Source organism: Microcaecilia unicolor, chromosome 1 (genome assembly GCF_901765095.1).
Source record: "Microcaecilia unicolor chromosome 1, aMicUni1.1, whole genome shotgun sequence".
NCBI lineage: Eukaryota > Metazoa > Chordata > Amphibia > Gymnophiona > Siphonopidae > Microcaecilia > Microcaecilia unicolor.
In genome coordinates, this window is record NC_044031.1 from 85,052,704 (window position 1) to 85,070,570 (window position 17,867).

Below are 17,867 nucleotides of genomic sequence, written 5' to 3' on the forward strand. Positions count from 1 at the left end.
ACATTCCAAATACAAATTTAACCGCAGCGGCCACCTTGGATACCGCACGCATGTGTCTTTGACACACGGCATAGGCTGGAACAATTGATATCATACCGTTTGGTGCCAGCATAGCGGGACACAGTACTTAGGGGCATCAGACAAACATATCGGTTACAGTATGCTACTCTCAGCTGCCGTTAGGACCAGGTCCACGGGGGGAAGGGTTGGTACAACAGTGTTAGTCCTAGAGGGCCTTGTGCACTTAGCGGCCAGTTTGACTAGAGCGGCCACATGGACTAAAGCAGCTAATTTGAAAACGGTGGCCATTTTGATAGAAGGACCACCGGTCTTACTGATTTATCTGCCGGATTTACAGGGGCCCGGCCATTTTAATTTTAGCGGCCCATTTTGCATACGGCAGTCGTTTTGACTACCAGGCCAAATTTGAATGTAACAGCCATCGCCCGTGGGGCTTTAGGCCGGCCATTTAAGGAAGGGCACACGGCGCAGACAGCACGCAGTCGGATATGTAGCTGTGAGCAAGGAGGGTACAGTTTACACAGGCACCATAGGATGCACGCAGCGATTGGGGAAGCCGGCGTCACCACAATCAGTTATTATGAGGTCATTTTGCTTTAAATTGTCTATTCTTTTAGTCTCTCCATTGCAGAAATGTCATTGTAGTGTGCGAAGGAGACGTCGGGTGCTTGGAAAACAGCACAGGGGGCCACAGGGGCTTGGTACGGCTTGGCCTGTGGCCCAGAATATGCAACTACGTGTAGAAGTTGTGTACCCGGGTAGAAATGCATGCTGGCATAATGATTAGTAGAAGATGTAATGTAATTTGTTTAAGTTGTAACAATTTTGATGTTCCTGGCTGCGGCCAAAATAAATCCAATTCTATCGAAGATACGGCTTGTAGTGTGGTATTGAAGGGGGCGGGGGTTGCTATGTCTGAGTGTGTGCCGAATGCCCGAGTTGAGGACTTGTTGATGTTGAAGTATTTTATCATCATGACAGAAATCTAGGTTTCCTATCATATTATAAACCATGAAATTATACTGTTTTATCACCTTCTGATCATCCATCCATCTCCCCATGTTTCTCATGCATCCTCCCCCACCCCTACCTTTCCCCTTGAGACTCTCACTGGAATGCTTTGATGTTTCATTTATGCATTCTGATATTTGTCATCTTTTGCTCATATTGTCCTAATCTAAGGAAAAAGATTTTGGCCTTCAAAAGCCAGTCAAAAATGTATTTTGTCCAATAAAAAAGGTAGCATTTTGTTACTCTGTTTTTGTTTTGTTATATTTCTGTTTATTACCGTTAAAGTGGACAAACACAATAACCGCACTACTTTAAGAAAAACAGGAACTGCACATCCACAAATGCAGTGGTGGAAAATCAAAACTTGATCAGTCTGTCTGGAAAAATGGAGAGAGCTGCAAGCCTGCAACCATGATGGTAAAGGCTACATTAACACCAGAATTCTAGAAAGCATGAGGAAAGACAAAAAGGATGAGATAGTAAAATATGAAATTGGGTACTATTTGCAGTGAACACAAAAGGAGGAACCAGCAGCTCTGGTTCTTTTATCTTTTCCTGCCCTCTCCCCCTCTAACCCCTCCCCTTTTTCCCCTTGTACCCCCCTTTCCATTTTCTTTGAAATAACACCCGAGTCCACTTTTTCTTCCAAAAGTAGGAATTTATTATAAAGGCTGCAGCAATACAATAGTTGATTTCTTGCTAACATGTAATTTACCCAACATTATATCACAATTCAACTTCCTAACTAATACAATAACATACTGCCTAAAAATGCCCAACACTCTCTTTGTTAGCTGTAAACCCATGAGCCACTTCATTTGCTAGTGTTTCTAGGGACCAATCTCCTACGCGGTACATAGCTCATGTAATAGCCATTAGCAATTTGTATATCTGAGCCCTGTCGTACAAGCAGAGGATCAGCCATGTTCCATTTTATGTATCGGGCCGCCGTAACAAGCGTGTCCAAAACCAAAGCTGTTCCTCATACGTTCCCTCCCAGCCATTCAAATGCTGGGAGAGGTTCCGTGGCTTGCTTTTAATATGTCAGGCTCCTCTGCCTCCATGTAAGAGTTGGGGCCACATTTCTCTCCGTGTGTGCGTCCCTCACTGTAGAGGACACCTTGCAACATACATTAACGGCACTGAATGGCCCCCATTTCACTACTGGCTCCATGAGTATTTCTTGCTATGACAAACAGCAAGCTAGGTTGGGTGGGTGGGTCTGTTGCTCGGACCAATCGCTGGCTAAAAATGGCATCTCTCCAGCATTTGAAAAATTTTCCTTCCTCTTAATCCTCCCCTTTTCTATTCTGATTGGTCCAGGCCACTTCCCTGCTAGCTTTCCCTCTCCTCCCCTTTCCCTTCTGCTTGCCTCTTCCTTCTCAGCTGTCCCACCCTATTGTACAGGCCTGTGATGATGTCTCGGCCTGTCTCTGACTAGACAGGACCCATCATTTTCTCAGGTTCTATGCTAAGCAGTATTACTTGAAATTCTGGAAGCAAACATAATACAGCATTCATAAATGCAAAGAACTAAATGGAAAAGTACATGAAAATCTACTAAACTGTAGATCAATTTTATTTTCTTCTTTGTCATCCACTATATTGGTCTTATCTTGAGTTCCTGATGTACATAACATTTGGATAAAAGTGTCTCATCAAATTTAACATTTCAAACTTAAAATGTTTGGCAGATAACAGAAATTGAATTTGGGGAAAATATTTTAAAAACATACAGCTTTGAAGAGGAAGGTGATTTCCATGCTAATATACTATATATCTGATTTTTATTCAAATTCACCAGCGTGAGAACTGAAATAAGATCCCCAATAACATTCCTCATTATGTTTCAGAGAGGAGCGAGAAATATAAAAGCACTTATGCCTTACAGCAATCTTATTTTTGTCACACACTTAATAGCAGAAAAAGCAGCAATTACTGAATTTATTTATTTATGCATCTTTCACCCATCTTCCGTGTCATTTATTCCTTTATCCTTTTTGGTCATTATGCACAGTAGAGTTAACCTGGATAGCCTGCATCATCAGAAGCACTTGAGACCTATAATGCATCATTACTAATGACAATGCCTATGTCTCTGGGTCAGAAGGGCTCTGAAGAACTAGCCATCCGGTACGCCACGCTACATTTGAAGAGATAATATTGTTCCTCTTGAAGGTTATTCTGCTTTCAAGCAGTCAGGACTTTTTAAAACATAGTCCCTTCTATGGTAAACATATATTTTAAGATGTATCTTTTGGATCTCTCTATTATACCAATATACCTATATCTATATATCCCTAACTCTATTTATCTATACATATGTAACTAGCTTCAAATTTGGTGGTTTTACATATATATGTATGGGATGCAGCAAAAAAAAAAAAAAAAAAAAAAAAATTAAGCCCCTTAGAGTTTTTTGCTATTTTTTCAGCAACCACTTTGAATTTCAACAAAAAATTTTACATACTTATTTAATTATATTTACATATTACTATTAAACAACATTAAATTATCTTATGCTATGTTGATGTTACTGACATTTTAGTATTACTACTTAATTTTTGTGTGCTAAAAATATTCGAGCTACAGCAAAGTAAACCAACGTCATTCAAATGATACAATTAACAATGTGTCAGAATTTTGCAGCCATTATGAATGCTCAAAGTGTCCCCCCCCTGCTTTAACACAGGCCTTCAGTCACTTTGGGAAATTCTTAACAGCCTTGTTACTCAGTACCTGTGGCACGCTGTCCCAGATCAGCTGCAGTGTTTGGTCATTTTTTGCAGCTTTGGGTGGAGCTTCTGCTAGGCCCCCAGCATTGCTCCCCAGACAAAAGCCTAATTTACTGTGACATCATTAGCAGTAAGCTTGTACCCTGTTTTTTTTTTTTTTTTAAATAATGGTAGTTTTACAGTGCAAACATTTTTGAACGTGCAAAAATTGCTGGGTGGTCATGCTAAAAAGTCTGTAACTTCATTGTTTTTTAGAGATAATCTCAATCCATTCAGCACATGAACATAGACAGTAAAAACAATAGTAACAACAAATAAATCTATAAAATTTCACATTAAAATTGTAAAAGCAGTAGCTAAGAAAACAGCAAAAAGCTCTAGGGGGATTACCTCACCCTGCATGTATGTATTTAGTGACTATAAAGATGTGTGCATAAGTTCTAATTAGTGCCAATTAATGCCAATTGATTATTAGTACCCAATTATTAGTGTTAATTTGGCTCATTATGTAGTTAAATTGCATGCACAAATTGGCGCATAATCTAATTTGTGCAAGCAATTTAGATATATAGAATTAGGGAGAGTGTGCACATCAGAACATGACCTTATATAGCATTTCTATAGCGCTACAAGGCATACGCAGCGCTGCACAAACATAGAAGAAAGACAGTCCCTGCTCAAAGAGCTTACAAACCGTATTGGCTTCCTTTCCTCTTGCTTTTTCTACTTTCCTTACGTAAAGATCGTTGGCCTTTTTTATAGCCCCTTTCAGTTTAGCCCACTGTCTTTCTACTTCCCTTATTTTCTCTCACCCTACCAGCTCCAGGTACAGTACTTCCCCATTTCAAATCCAGAAATTTGAGTTTGGTGTATCTTGACTTCACCTTAGCTTTTATATCAAACCACACTGTATAGTGATCACTGCTTCCCAGGTGGGTGCATACCCAGAACTTAGATACACTATCTTTATTTGTAAGTGCTAAATCCAGCATTGATCCTCCTCAGATGGGTTCCATCGCCCTTTGAGCAATGTCCCTTGTAAGGCATTCACTATCTTTATATGAGATTGAATTCTCTTTATTTTCTATCCTATCATGCTGTGAGCTCAGCAAAAATGTGCATTTGAAATTTATTTTTTTTATTATTATTATAGTGAGCATTTATAGATTTAATTATAACTGTCAAGCTGCTGTTTGAACAAACCAGCTGATACAAAAAGATGCATAATATATAATTAAACAAGATCCTAAAACTGGGAGATTGTTAGAGCAACTCGACTGGTAAAATCAATTTCTGGTTCAGTAGAATTATTTGTCTAGCTTATCAAATATCCTTTGTGCTTTTGCTATATAAGAACATAAGAATAGCTACATAAGTATAGCTGTTGTAACTGGGTCACCCTTCCAGGGCTCAGCCAGAGCTGACCCTGCTTAGCTCCCTTCCAAGTACCACATGGGTGGAAAGCTTTACTCCACAGTCAGGCACTAATTCAACACTCTCAGGTTCCAGCCCTCTTTGTAAATGATCATCACCCCCTGTTCTCCTCCTAACAGGTTTCATTGACAAACCCACAGCAACTCCAATGCTTCTTATAATTAAGAATTTTATTTGGCTTAAGCTTTAGTCACACAATTCCTAACCTTCATTATTATTATTATTTGTAGCATTTGTATCCCACATTTTCCCACCAATTTGCAGGCTCAATGTGGCTTGTTACATTTGCCGTCATGGCGGTTGCCATTTCCGGGTAACAGAATTACAATGTCATTGTGCACTTGGCCCTTTAACACAGTCTAGAATACCTCTCCAAGAGGTCCTTAATGTGTGCTCAGTCTCTTAGGATACTGCTGCCACTACTCAGCCAATTATCAGTTGCAACAGCTTTGTAACATCAGAGCATTTAATCACAGATGCTGCTTGAACTCTTTAGCAACCTGCCAGGATTATTAGCTGCATAGCATCAAGACACTTATCCAATTATCAGTTCCAACAGCCTTATAACATCAGGGCATTTAGTACCTTCCTGGTTTTGAGAGGCTCCTCCTGACCCTCCTTCCTTGAGACCTTCTCTCCCAGGCACTAGGCATACCCCGTCAAACAGCAAACATTAGGCATCTGGCTTCCCCTCCTTTTTCTCTCCACTGGGAGAAAGGAATTTATGAGGTGATCAATAATCCTCCCCACCTCTTTAGGCCCTGCCCCCTTGGTTCCAGCCAGGTCTCAGTCTAGAACTCTCCTTCTCTACCTTTCCCTCCCCCACTTCGATAGCTCCACCTGGTGGCCTCCATAGGGAAAAGCTGATCCTATAACATGAGCACCCTCTAGCTGTCCCTTCAGGGTATAACCCAGATATTCCCTTGGAGCTCCCTCTACTGGCTCTATCATGGCATTTTCCCAGTTTCAATGGCCTAGTGGTTAGGGTGGTGGACTTTGGTCCTAGGGAACTGAGGAACTGAGTTACATTCCCACTTCAGGCACAGGCAGCTCCTTGTGACTCTGGGCAAGTCACTCAACCCTCCATTGCCCCATGTAAGCCGCATTGAGCCTGCCATGAGTGGGAAAGTGTGGGGTACAAATGTAAAAAAAAAAAAAAAAAAAAAGAGCGCCCTCTGGCGGCTTCCTTGGGATAGGGCAAACCTGTATTTATCACACCATACTGGGCTAGGCTCCTGATGTAGTCCAGTATCCTGATTTCAACAGTAGCCAATCCAGTTGACAAGTACCTGGCAGAATCTATCAATGCTACAGTAACACTACTGTAGGTATAGGTGTAAAGGTTTTTCTTGGTAAAATTTTGATTTTGCTTACTAAGCATTGTAAAAAGAATTGTTCTCAGAAATATTATAATATGATCTTGTCATGATCAATGTTAGCTAATCTGGGCATTTATCAGCTGACATTCAGCCTGTAGCACTCGTCCTTCCCTACACCCCTTCCCGTGCACTCCGCTCCATGGATAAATCCTTCTTATCTGTTCCCTTCTCCACTACTGCCAACTCCAGACTTGGCGCCTTCTGTCTCGCTGCACCCTATGCCTGGAATAAACTTCCTGAGCCCCTACGTCTTGCCCCATCCTTGGCCACCTTTAAATCTAGACTGAAAGCCCACCTCTTTAACATTGCTTTTGACTCGTAACCACTTGTAACCACTTGCCTCCACCTACCCTCCTCTTCTCCTTCCTGTACACATTAATTGATTTGATTTGCTTACTTTATTTTTTGTCTATTAGATTGTAAGCTCTTTGAGCAGGGACTGTCTTTCTTCTATGTTTGTGCAGTGCTACGTACGCCTTGTAGCGCTGTAGAAATGCTAAATAGTAGTAGTAGTAGTAGTAGTAGCACTCAGAGTGTTTTGCAAACATCAACTGGCATGATTAAAATAACACGGGATAATCAGCACCAGTATCTGGATACTGGCTGGTGATGAACATCTGGAATCAGTGTTCACTTGCAGTACTATCCAATTATCAGTGCTGTTCAGATCACTTACCACATAGCTATACAGATAAATGTCAGCAATTTTACTATCCCAAACTGTATCAGGCTAGCAGTTTGAATATTGCCCCTAACTGGAAAACCTCCAGCTCTTCTCAAACTCTACTAACAGACTGCCCTGGCACTGCCCAGAGAGTGCTGAGGTGGTCAGCAGAAGCATTCAGCAGTACTGTCCCTCTCACTGGCACTTATCTGGTTAGAAGCACCTGCTAAGCAGACAAATGCCTTTGAACATTGGTCTCTCTACTTATTTGGTACCCAAACTTGTGCACAGTCCTCAGCAGTAGAGCACACTACAGTCATTCAAAGGTCTCAGTGTCAGCTTCCTATGCTTACCGGCCAATTTTCACACAAGTATAACCTAGGTCTTCATTTCTGATATAATTGCTAAAAGCGAGGCTTCTTTTAAATGTCATGGCTGCTAGAGTACTTCTTCTTGATCAATTTTCCATAGAAGGAAACTTTCAACTAGGGGCATTCGATGAAACAAGGCTGTTGTTTTAAGGGGCTTAGTTGTAGTTCCCATTCACTGAAGTTTTGTTCCAGCTCAGAGAGCTTCTTCCTCAGCAAGTAACCTATGAACTTAGTATGTCCCCTGGATAGCTAAATTAATATTGTGCACGTAGACAAATTTGTGAGACGTGGTCTTCAGCAGGCCACTGGTGAAAATGTTAAATAAAATAGGTGCTAATACAGAACCCTTGAGGCAAGTCATCATTAATCATTTGCATCAATAGTATTACAAAATGAAACATTCAACCATTTAAATTACCTGTGCACTTGAAATTAAATAACTGTCTACAATAGGTTTCATCTATATGCTAGAGATGTAGAATTCATTCAAACAACATGGGAAATGTCACTGACATTTCTCATGTTGCTTTTTGTTGGGTTTTATTTTCAGGGGGTTTCATAAATAGTGCACACTCTGCTGAAATAGTACACTATGGATAAGTAGTGAGCACTGTTCATGAAGTATGCGCACTATGGGGAAACATTGCACACTCTTTTGGAAGAGTGCACATTTTCAAGAATAGTACACACTATTTGCCAAAAGTGAACACTTTCAGAAGTGTGCACTATTTCAGAAGAATATACACTCTTTCTTAAAGAGTACATGCTAATTACTGTGGGCTTAATATTAAAACGTTGTCGCTAAACCTAGAAATTTAATGCCGGGCTATGTCTGGGCACCGGCATTGAATTTCCAGTTTTGTGGAGCCAGCTAACACATAGCCAGTTAAATACGATATTTAGCACTTAACCAGCTATGGGTTATTTATTTTATTTATTTTGTCACATTTATACCCCACATTTTCCCACATGTTTGCAGGCTCAATGTGGCTCACATTAAACCGAGAAGGCAATCGCCAACCTGGTTATTAATCAATTACAATATTTTGTGGTAAACAGAGAGTGTAGAAGAACAAATTGAAAGGAGGGAAAAGGGAAAGGAAAAAGAGTCCAAAATAGTCCATTAATGTATTGCTTTGGAGGTCTTTAGGATTTATGTTGGATACTGGGAGTAGGCTTTCGTGAATAAGCTGGTCTTGAGTAATTTCCTAAAGTTACCACATAAAATCCCCTGATTACTAATCTGTACACGTGTCTTTTTAAACAGGGGGGGAAAGATAGGACTGACTTTTATGTGGTCCTATTTATGTGGTTAACCTGACAGGTTAAGTTCTGAATATCATCCATTTGGATACAGAAAGTGAAAGTGCCTTGGTGCTTTGTAGCTTTTACTATATGAGACATGGGGACCCCTGACGCAGGTACTAGTCACCGAAACACGGCCCGTGTCGGGTCTTTTTGTCAAGGCTCATTCATTAAAGAACTGTGTTCCATTTTTAAAGGCCCGTGGTGCTGTTTTTTTTTGTTTGGACTAAAGTTACCACATAAAATCCCCTGATTACTAATCTGTGCACGTGTCTTTTTAAACAGGGGGGGAAAGATAGGACTGACTTTTATGTGGTCCTATTTATGTGGTTAACCTGACAGGTTAAGTTCTGAATATCAGCACTTAAATGCTGACTCTGCCCCAGAGCACTCCCAAACTAGACATTTTGAGTTTGGCATTAACCAGTTATTTTCAGCAGCGTGTTGCATTGGAGGCAAAAACATAGTAAAAACTTTTTTTTCGGTATATTAGAAGCAAGAAGCTGGTAAAATAATCGGTTGGACTGCTAGATGACCGAGGGGTAAAAGGGGCACTCAGGGAAGAAAAGGCTAAAGCAGAGAGATTAAATGAATTGTTTGCTTCGGCTTTCCCTGAGGAAGATATGAAAGACATACCATTACCAGACATGGTATTCAATGCTGATGAGCCAGAGAAACTGAAACAGATCTTTTTAAACCTGGAAGATGTAACAGAGCAATTTCACAAACTGAAGAGTAGCAAATCTCTTGGACTGGATGGTATACATCCCAGAATACTGATAGCATTGAAAAATGAACTTGCAGAGCTATTGTTAGTAATATGTAATTTTTTTTTTTGTTACATTTGTACCCTGTGCTTTCCCACTCATGGCAGGCTCAATGTGGCAATGGAGGGTTAAGTGACTTGCCCAGAGTCACAAGGAGCTGCCTGCGCCTGAAGTGGGAATTGAATTCAGTTCCTCAATTCCCCAAGACCAAAGTCCACCACCCTAACCACTAGGCCACTCCTCCACCTTCTTTAAAATCAAGCATGGTAAAAGAAGATTGGAGGGTGGCCAATGTAATGCCAATTTTTAAAAAGTGTTCCAAGGGTGAACCAGGAAATTATAGATGGTGAGCCTGACACTGGTGCCAGTAGAGACTATTATAAAAGACAAAATTACAGATTATATATATAAGCATGGATTAATGAGGCAAAGTCAACATGGATCTAGTCAAGGGAAATCTTGCCTCATCAGTCTACTATATGTCTTTGAAGGGGTGAACAAACATGTGGATAAAGGTGAACTGGTCGATATTGTGTAGCTAGATTTTCAGAAGGCATTTGCCAAAGTATGTCATGAAAGACTCCAGAGGAAATTAGAAAGCCATGGGATAGGAGGTAGTGTCCTATTGTGGATTAAAAACTGGTTAAAGGATAGAAAACAGAGAGTAGGGTTAAATGGTCAGTAATCTTAATGGAGAAGGGTAGATAGTGGGGTTCCCCAGGGGACTGTGCTAGGACCGCTGCTTTTTAGCATGTTTATAAATGATCCAGAGATGGGAGTAACTAGTGAGGTAATCAAATTTGCTGATGACACAAAGTTATTCAAAGTTGTTAAATCGCAAGAAGATTGTGAAAAACTACAAGTGGACCTTACAAGACTAGGAGACTGGGCATCCAAATGGCAGATGACGTTTAATGTCAACAAGTGCAAAGTGACATTAAACGTGGGAAAGAAGAACCCAAACTATAGCTACATGATGCAAGGTTCCACATTAGGAATCAATGCCCAGGAAAAGGATCTAGGTGTCATTGTTGATGATAAAATGAAATCCTCTGCTCAGTGTGCAGCAGTGGCTAAGAAAGCAAATAGAATATTAGAAATTATTAGGAAAGGAATGGGAAACAAAAATGAGAACATATAATGTCTTTGTATTGCTCCATGATGTGACTGCACCTCGAATACTGTGTGCAGTTCTGGTCACTGCATCTAAAAAAAAAAAGATATATTAGAACTAGAGAAGGTACAGAAAAGGGCAATGAAAATGATAAAGGGGATGGGATAACTTCCCTATGAGGAAAGGCTAAAGCGGCTAGGGCTCTTCAGCTTGGAGAAGGCATGGCTGAGGGGAGATATTATAGAGGTCTATAAAATACTGAGTGAAGTTGAATGGGTAGAGGTAAATAGCTTAATTACTTTTTCCAAAAATACTAGAACTAGGGGGCATGCAATGAAGCTATAAGTAGTAAATTGAAAACAAAATTGGAGAAAATATTTCTTCACTCAATGTGTAATTAAAAGTTAGCTTAGCAGGGTTTAAAAAAGGTTTGGAAAATTTCCTAAGAGAAAAGTCCATAAGCCATTATTAAGATGGACTTGGGAAAATCCACTGCTTATTTCAAGGGTAAGCAATAGAAAATCTATTTTACTGTTTTGGGATCTGGTCAAGTACTTGTAACCTGGATTGATCACTGTTGGAAAAAGGATACTTGGCGTAATGGGTCTTTGGTCTGTCCCAGTATGTCAACACTTATGTTCTTATGGTCTAACCAGTTAAGTGCCCCTGACAATGATCGGTTAGCCCTGAGCAGGCGATTTAACCAGCCAGGAGCCATTTCTGGCCAGTTAAATCATGTTGAATATTGACCCGAATAGTACTTGCAACACAAAAAATATTTTATAAATTCAACATAATAAAACTTCCTGTAAAGGACATTGGAAACTAAACAAAGCAAGCATTTTCAGGCTGCCACCCCTACTATTTGCTCAAATACATCTCATAGAAACAGGAAAGAAAAAAATTTCAACACTGTGATTTAAAAACTATTCTAAATGTTGTAGTTTCCCTGGAAAACAGAATAAAGATGTATTTTTACACAAAGAGGGGCATAATCGAACGGGGACGACCATCTCTAATGGCACCCATCTCTAAGGACGTCCCGGCGAAGGGGCGGGGAAACCGCTGTTATCGAAACTAGATGGGCGTCCATCTTTCGTTTCGATAATACGGTCGGGGACGCCCAAATCTCAACATTTAGGTTGATGTTAGAGATGGCCGACCTAAATGTTGAGATGGTCGACTTTAGAGATGGTCGTCCCCGGTTTTCGGCGATAATGGAAACCGAGGACACCGATCTCAAAAATGACCAAATCCAAGGCATTTGGTCATGGGAGGAGCCAGCATTCATAGTGCACTGGTCCCCCCTCACATCCCCCCTCACATGCCAGGACACCAACCGGGCACCCTAGGGGGCACTGCAGTGGACTTCACAAATTGCTCCCAGGTGCATAGCTACCTTACCTTCGGTGCTGAGCCCCCCAAAACCCACTCCCCACAACTGTACACCACTACCATAGACCTCACGGGTGAAGGGGGGCACCTACATGTGGGTACAGTGGGTTTCGGGTGGGTTTTGAAGGGCTCACATTTACCAGCACAAATGTAACAGGTAGGGGGGGTGGGCCTGGGTCCGCCTGCCTGAAGTGCACTGCACCCACTAAAACTGCTCCAGGGACCTGCATACTACTGTCATGGAGCTGGGTATGATTGGCAAAAACATTTTTTTTGAGGGTGGGAGGGGGTTGGTGACCACTGGGGGAGTAAGGGGAGGTCATTCCCGATTCCCTCCAGTGATCATCAGGTCAGTTTGGGCACCTTTTTGAGGTTTGGTCGTGAAATAAAATGGACCAAGTAAAGTCGACCAAATGCTCATCAGGGACGCCCTTCTTTTTCCATTATCGGCCGAGGACGCCCATCTCTTAAGCATGCCCCAGTCCCGCCTTCGCTATACCTCCGACATGCCCCTGTGAACTTTGGTCATCCCTGCGACAGACTGCAGTTGAGGATGCCCAAAATCGGCTTTCAATTATGCCGATTTGAGCGACCCTGAGAGAAGGACGCCCATCTCCCGATTTGTGTCGGAAGATGGGCGCCCTTCTCTTTCGAAAATACCCCTGAAAAAGTCATTGAATAATCTTTACAGACTAGAGATGTGAACAGCATGCTTGCAGTGCAAAATAGAATTATCAAGCCTGGTTTTAATTTTCTGCTGTCATTCATTCTAATAAATAGTCTCATCTGACTTTCTGATCTAGTGCATAATACTTTCTGTCCACTTCCATCATATTGACCATAGAGGTTAAAAGGATTCATTTTCATCATTTATGACACAACTGAAAATGATGACCTTCAAATAAAAGGCAGTATAAACTTTAGTTAATGTAATCTTGTTAGGTTACTATTCTCTTCTGATTTTTGGAGTTTCTTTTTATTAATTGAAAACCGCTTTGAATCCTTTGGAATAATAGCAGTATAGAAAACTTCAATAGTATAGTATAGTTTAGTATCTGAGGTTAAAAACTTGTCTTGCAGGTAGGAGTTAACCCTAATTGTTCCAGCGCATTTGTCATAAAATAGTGTGTTAAATGTGATGATGAAACCTTTTTTAAGCCTCCAAGCTTAATGACAAGCTTAATGAATGTATAGTAATAATGACTGCTTTTCTGAGAATCTGTAACAATTAATGTTGGTAGCATATATTATGTTTTCTATAATTCTGCAGTAAACTTGCACTTAATGCACCATATCATTAACTAATGCTCATGTACAAGAGGGTTTAAGCATGTCCTTTGCATGTCAAGTTCCTTAACAGTAAAGGCAATGCACAAGGAAATATAAAGCAAAAAATTCAGATTTGCTCAGTAGGTAACACTGGATGTACCACCCAAGGTAAATATATAGGGCTCTTTTACTAAGCCGCGTAAGAGTCTATGCGCGCCCAATGCACACCAAAATGGAGTTACCGCCCGGCTACCGCATGGCTCTTGCGGTAATTTCATTTTTGGCGCGCATCCGATAAATAATTTTTATTTTCGGATGTGCATATTGCATAGGTCATTACCGCCCGATTACCGCGTGAGACTTTATCACTAGGTCAATGGCTGGCAGTAAGGTCTCAGACCCACAATGGACGCGCGGCAATTTTCATTTTGCCGCACCTCCATTTTCAGCAAAACTTTTAAAGAAACATTTTTTACAGGTGCGCTGAAAAATGATCCTGCGCGCATCCAAACACGCATCTATGCTACCTCAGGCCATATTATCAATGCGCCTTTGTATAAGGGCCCCATAATCAGGTTAATATCGGTCACTTAAGACAAGAATATAATCTACACTTTCAGAGGTGTAGTTAACATTTATTTACTTATTTGTACATTTGCTATACCATCAAATTGTCTGTAGATTTCAAGACAGTTTACAGGTACAAAAGGAGGGAGTCGTGGAATAGCACAACAATGATCCCCCATAAAGTATAGCAAGACAGCTAGGTAAGGGAGACAAGAGAGAAGCTGTATCAGTGCACAAAGGAGGCAAAGGCCTGCTTAACAAGCCAGGTTTTATAATATGGTGGGTCAAGGGAATATAGATTAATCCAGAAAGCTTGTCTGTTAACCAAAAAATGTGTATTGTGCCACTGGAGAAACTCAGATCCTCTCTCTATAATCCACTGAAAACTAAGATTTATCATTTATTGAAAATAGAAAAATTGAACGCTAAAAATGTTTCTCCTAAATTGTGGAAATTATTTCAGATCACTTTGGTTTTCTGTCTGAGAATCAGGAGACGGGGTATTAACTTCTTTTTATTGGTTGGCATGTATGGTTGTGGAGAAGAAACCACACATAGCCATATTTTTGTTTGGATTGAATGGTGGGTATTTGCATAGGGGCTGTATAGCATAGAGGACATGAAAAGGTGCAAACCATACATATTTCTAGTTTTTATTTTAATACTAGTAAAAAAGGCCCATTTCTTAACGCAATGAAACGGCCGCTAGCAATGTAATGAGTTCCTGCCATTAATGTTTCCACAGTTGTATTCTGAATATAATTGTTGTTTACATGTGTAAGATTTCTTTATATACAATATTTTTTGTGTAAACTGTGTTACAATGTGGTAAAAGTTTTCCTTGTTCAGGCCCTTCAATCAGTTTAACAATCACATCAGAAGAGCTCCTTACTCATGAGAATGCAACATACAGTTGCCCATGTGAGAGACTGAGAGTGACAGTGTGTTTTACAAACAGTGTAAGAGAGAGATACACAGAGTGATTGAGTGTGTATATGTGATGTCTTTGTGTGTGTGATGTGTGTGAGTGAGTGAGTGAGTGACAAAGTGATTAAATGTTTGTCTTCCCTTCCGTTCTGTGCACTTGCCTCCACTGATGTTCGTATCTCCTTGTATATGATTGTTTGTTAGAGATTCAATCCACTCCACTTCCCTCCTCCAAGTTCCGTTCTGTCTGATTGGTTCTTCGTTGACAGTGAGAGCCAATGAACCGCTGAACTACAGACTTACGAACCCTACACTGCCACAGTGCCACGGAGTCAGCTTCAGAATGTTGGAGGTGCTTTTTATTATATAGGATAAGCTATTTTGCTTTTCTTGAGCTGGGAGCAGATCTAGAATTGCAAGAGTATTTTTTTAGTAACTACCTTTGTAAGGCTGTAGAAATTTGTGCTTTGACATTTGACCTATGCTAACTTGTGATAAGTTGCTGGTCAGCAACTGAGCCAGAGACTCCTATGACTAAGGACACCTGCTGTATCCAGATAAACAATCAGAAGGAGAAGTAAGTGGGTGTGGGTAAAACTGTAAGCTGAACCAGAGGGTGGAGGGAGCTACTATGATGACTGTGCATACCAAGGCCATAGGTCAACCTATAGCAAATGAAAACTTATGCTTATGTGCATGAGAGGCCCTAACTGCCAATATAATAAGGGAATAAATGATAGCATTTGATGGAACATGATACGTCATAACAGGAAACAGAATATTCTGGCAAGATGCATATTCATTAGGTAGGAAGGGTAATTATAATTAAGATAAGGAAGAAAAAGGTATTTAAGAGGAAGCAGAACTGAGGATGGCGAGCCTCAATGTGCCTACACTAGCAGGTGGACATATTGACAGCTCTCAGGGAAAACTCTGTTTTTATTTGCTACATATTATATTGTATTGGGAGTTTGTTAATATTTCAATAATTACTGATTGGCTTCTTTGACAATTTGAATAAACATTTATTATGTCTAATACTTATTTAGTAGCCATAGTTTTTCTTGCCTGGAATTCTGCCTGGGAGAGTAAAGATCTACTCTTTCAGAAGGTTACTTCTGTTGCAGAAGCAAGACAGAAGTGAACAGTGCCCTGTATAAGAAGCTTGGGGAGCCCAAATGCAACCTTCCTCTCCTTTTTTGGAGCACTACTTCCCAATCTGGTCGCAGCATAAAATATAAACTGGAGCTTCCCCTCTCCACTGCCTTTTCTGCCTGACTCTCTACTCCCCGATTCAGTGGCCGTCAATAAACAGACTGTGTGCGGGGCCATAGAGCTCTGCACGTCGCTGACAGCTCTGCTGGTTCCTGCCCGAACAGGATGTTGCATCATAGAGGGTGGGACCAGAAGAGCTGTCAGTGCTGCCATGCAGAGCTCTTTGGCCCCGTGCACAGTGTTTGTTTACCGATAGCCACTGAATCGGAGAGGCAGCAGGTTTGGCAGCAAGGCAGCATGGAAGGGAAGTTTCAGCTTTTTCTTTTTGCGGCTAGGGGGAAGAAAAAAAGAGAGAGAGACGATAGTGCTGGAGGCAGGAAATGGGAGGAAAGAGAGAGGATGATGGGGGAGGGAAGAGGCAGAGGCACAATGCTGGATATTAGGGAGAGAGAAGAAACAGAGGAGCAAAGCTGGCTATTGGGGGGGGGGAGGAAGAGACAGAGGAGCAAAGCTGGATAGTGGAAAGAAAAACAGGCAGTGCTGCATGGTGGAAGGAGAGAGGCTGAGGTGAAGAGTGGTAGAGTGAAGAGAGAGAGAGAGAGGAGCAATGTGGAAGGTGAGCATACCATATTATTTAGTAAGGACATGCTAAAGCCTCATTTACAAAAGACACCCTTTTCTTTGTGAAGAAGGACACACAAATTTGAGAGTGCTTCTGTTAACATCTTCCTCAACCCCTATAACATGCACAATAGGGGCCTTTCTGGATAGCATGCTTAATATACACACTAAAGTTCATTGCATAAGCCTCATTCAAGTGCTTGCTAACTGAATGTTATTTAAAACCTGCCGTAGGGGCCTTTTTACTAAGGTGCACTGAAAAATGGCCTGCGCTGGTATAGATGTGTGTACTGGATGCGCGCAGGTCCATTTTTCAGCACGCCTGCAAAAAAGGCCCTTTTTTGGGCCAAAAATGGATGTGCAGCAAAATAAAAATCAGAGCTGATGTGTTTTGACTTAGCGGTAATGTCTCACGTGTTAACCGGGTGGTAATCGTCAGCGTGCATACACTGTCAATTACCACCCAGTTAGCGCCACGCAGCAGAAAATAGAAATTATTTTCTGCTGTGCATTTTGGACACACATAGAAATTAGAATCACTGTCCGAGGCATGTGGTAGTCGGTAGTTCTAATTTGATGCACATTGTACGCATGTAGGCGCCTTCGCATCTTAGTAAAAGGCCCCTTAGACTGGTATTTACTCACTAATATACCTGCTATTGAGAGGGCAAGGCTAACTGTTCAACGACATGTACAGGCCATACTATTGTACAACTGTACCAGAAGCCTTTGGCAATGAATACATTTGACCACATGTAACTTTAAGCAAACAGAACACATATTAAAAAAAAAGTTTTACACATATGAAAGGCAATACTATGAGCATGTGCAGTTACATGCATCATGCATGCAAAACTGGATAGAAAAGTGTCACTTGAGTACGTGTTTTATGTGCTATTTATAAGGGCACGTGAAGTGCTATATAGCATAAAACTGCAAGGGGGCATGCGAATAGGCAGAGCTGCTACTTAATGTACACAACTTTCAGAATACTGTAAATTAAACATGCATTGCATATTGCACTTGCCATTGACCTGATGTAAATGATAGATGTGCCATTGTGGGTTTATGC

General features: G+C 41.0%; 1 protein-coding gene across 1 annotated transcript in view; it reads right to left on the reverse strand.

Annotated features, from left to right (window-relative positions):
* The window catches only part of ADARB2 (adenosine deaminase RNA specific B2 (inactive)), a 379,575-nt gene that overhangs the window by 345,872 nt on the left and 15,836 nt on the right, over positions 1 to 17,867 (reverse strand). The gene's annotated exons all lie outside the window — the stretch shown is intronic.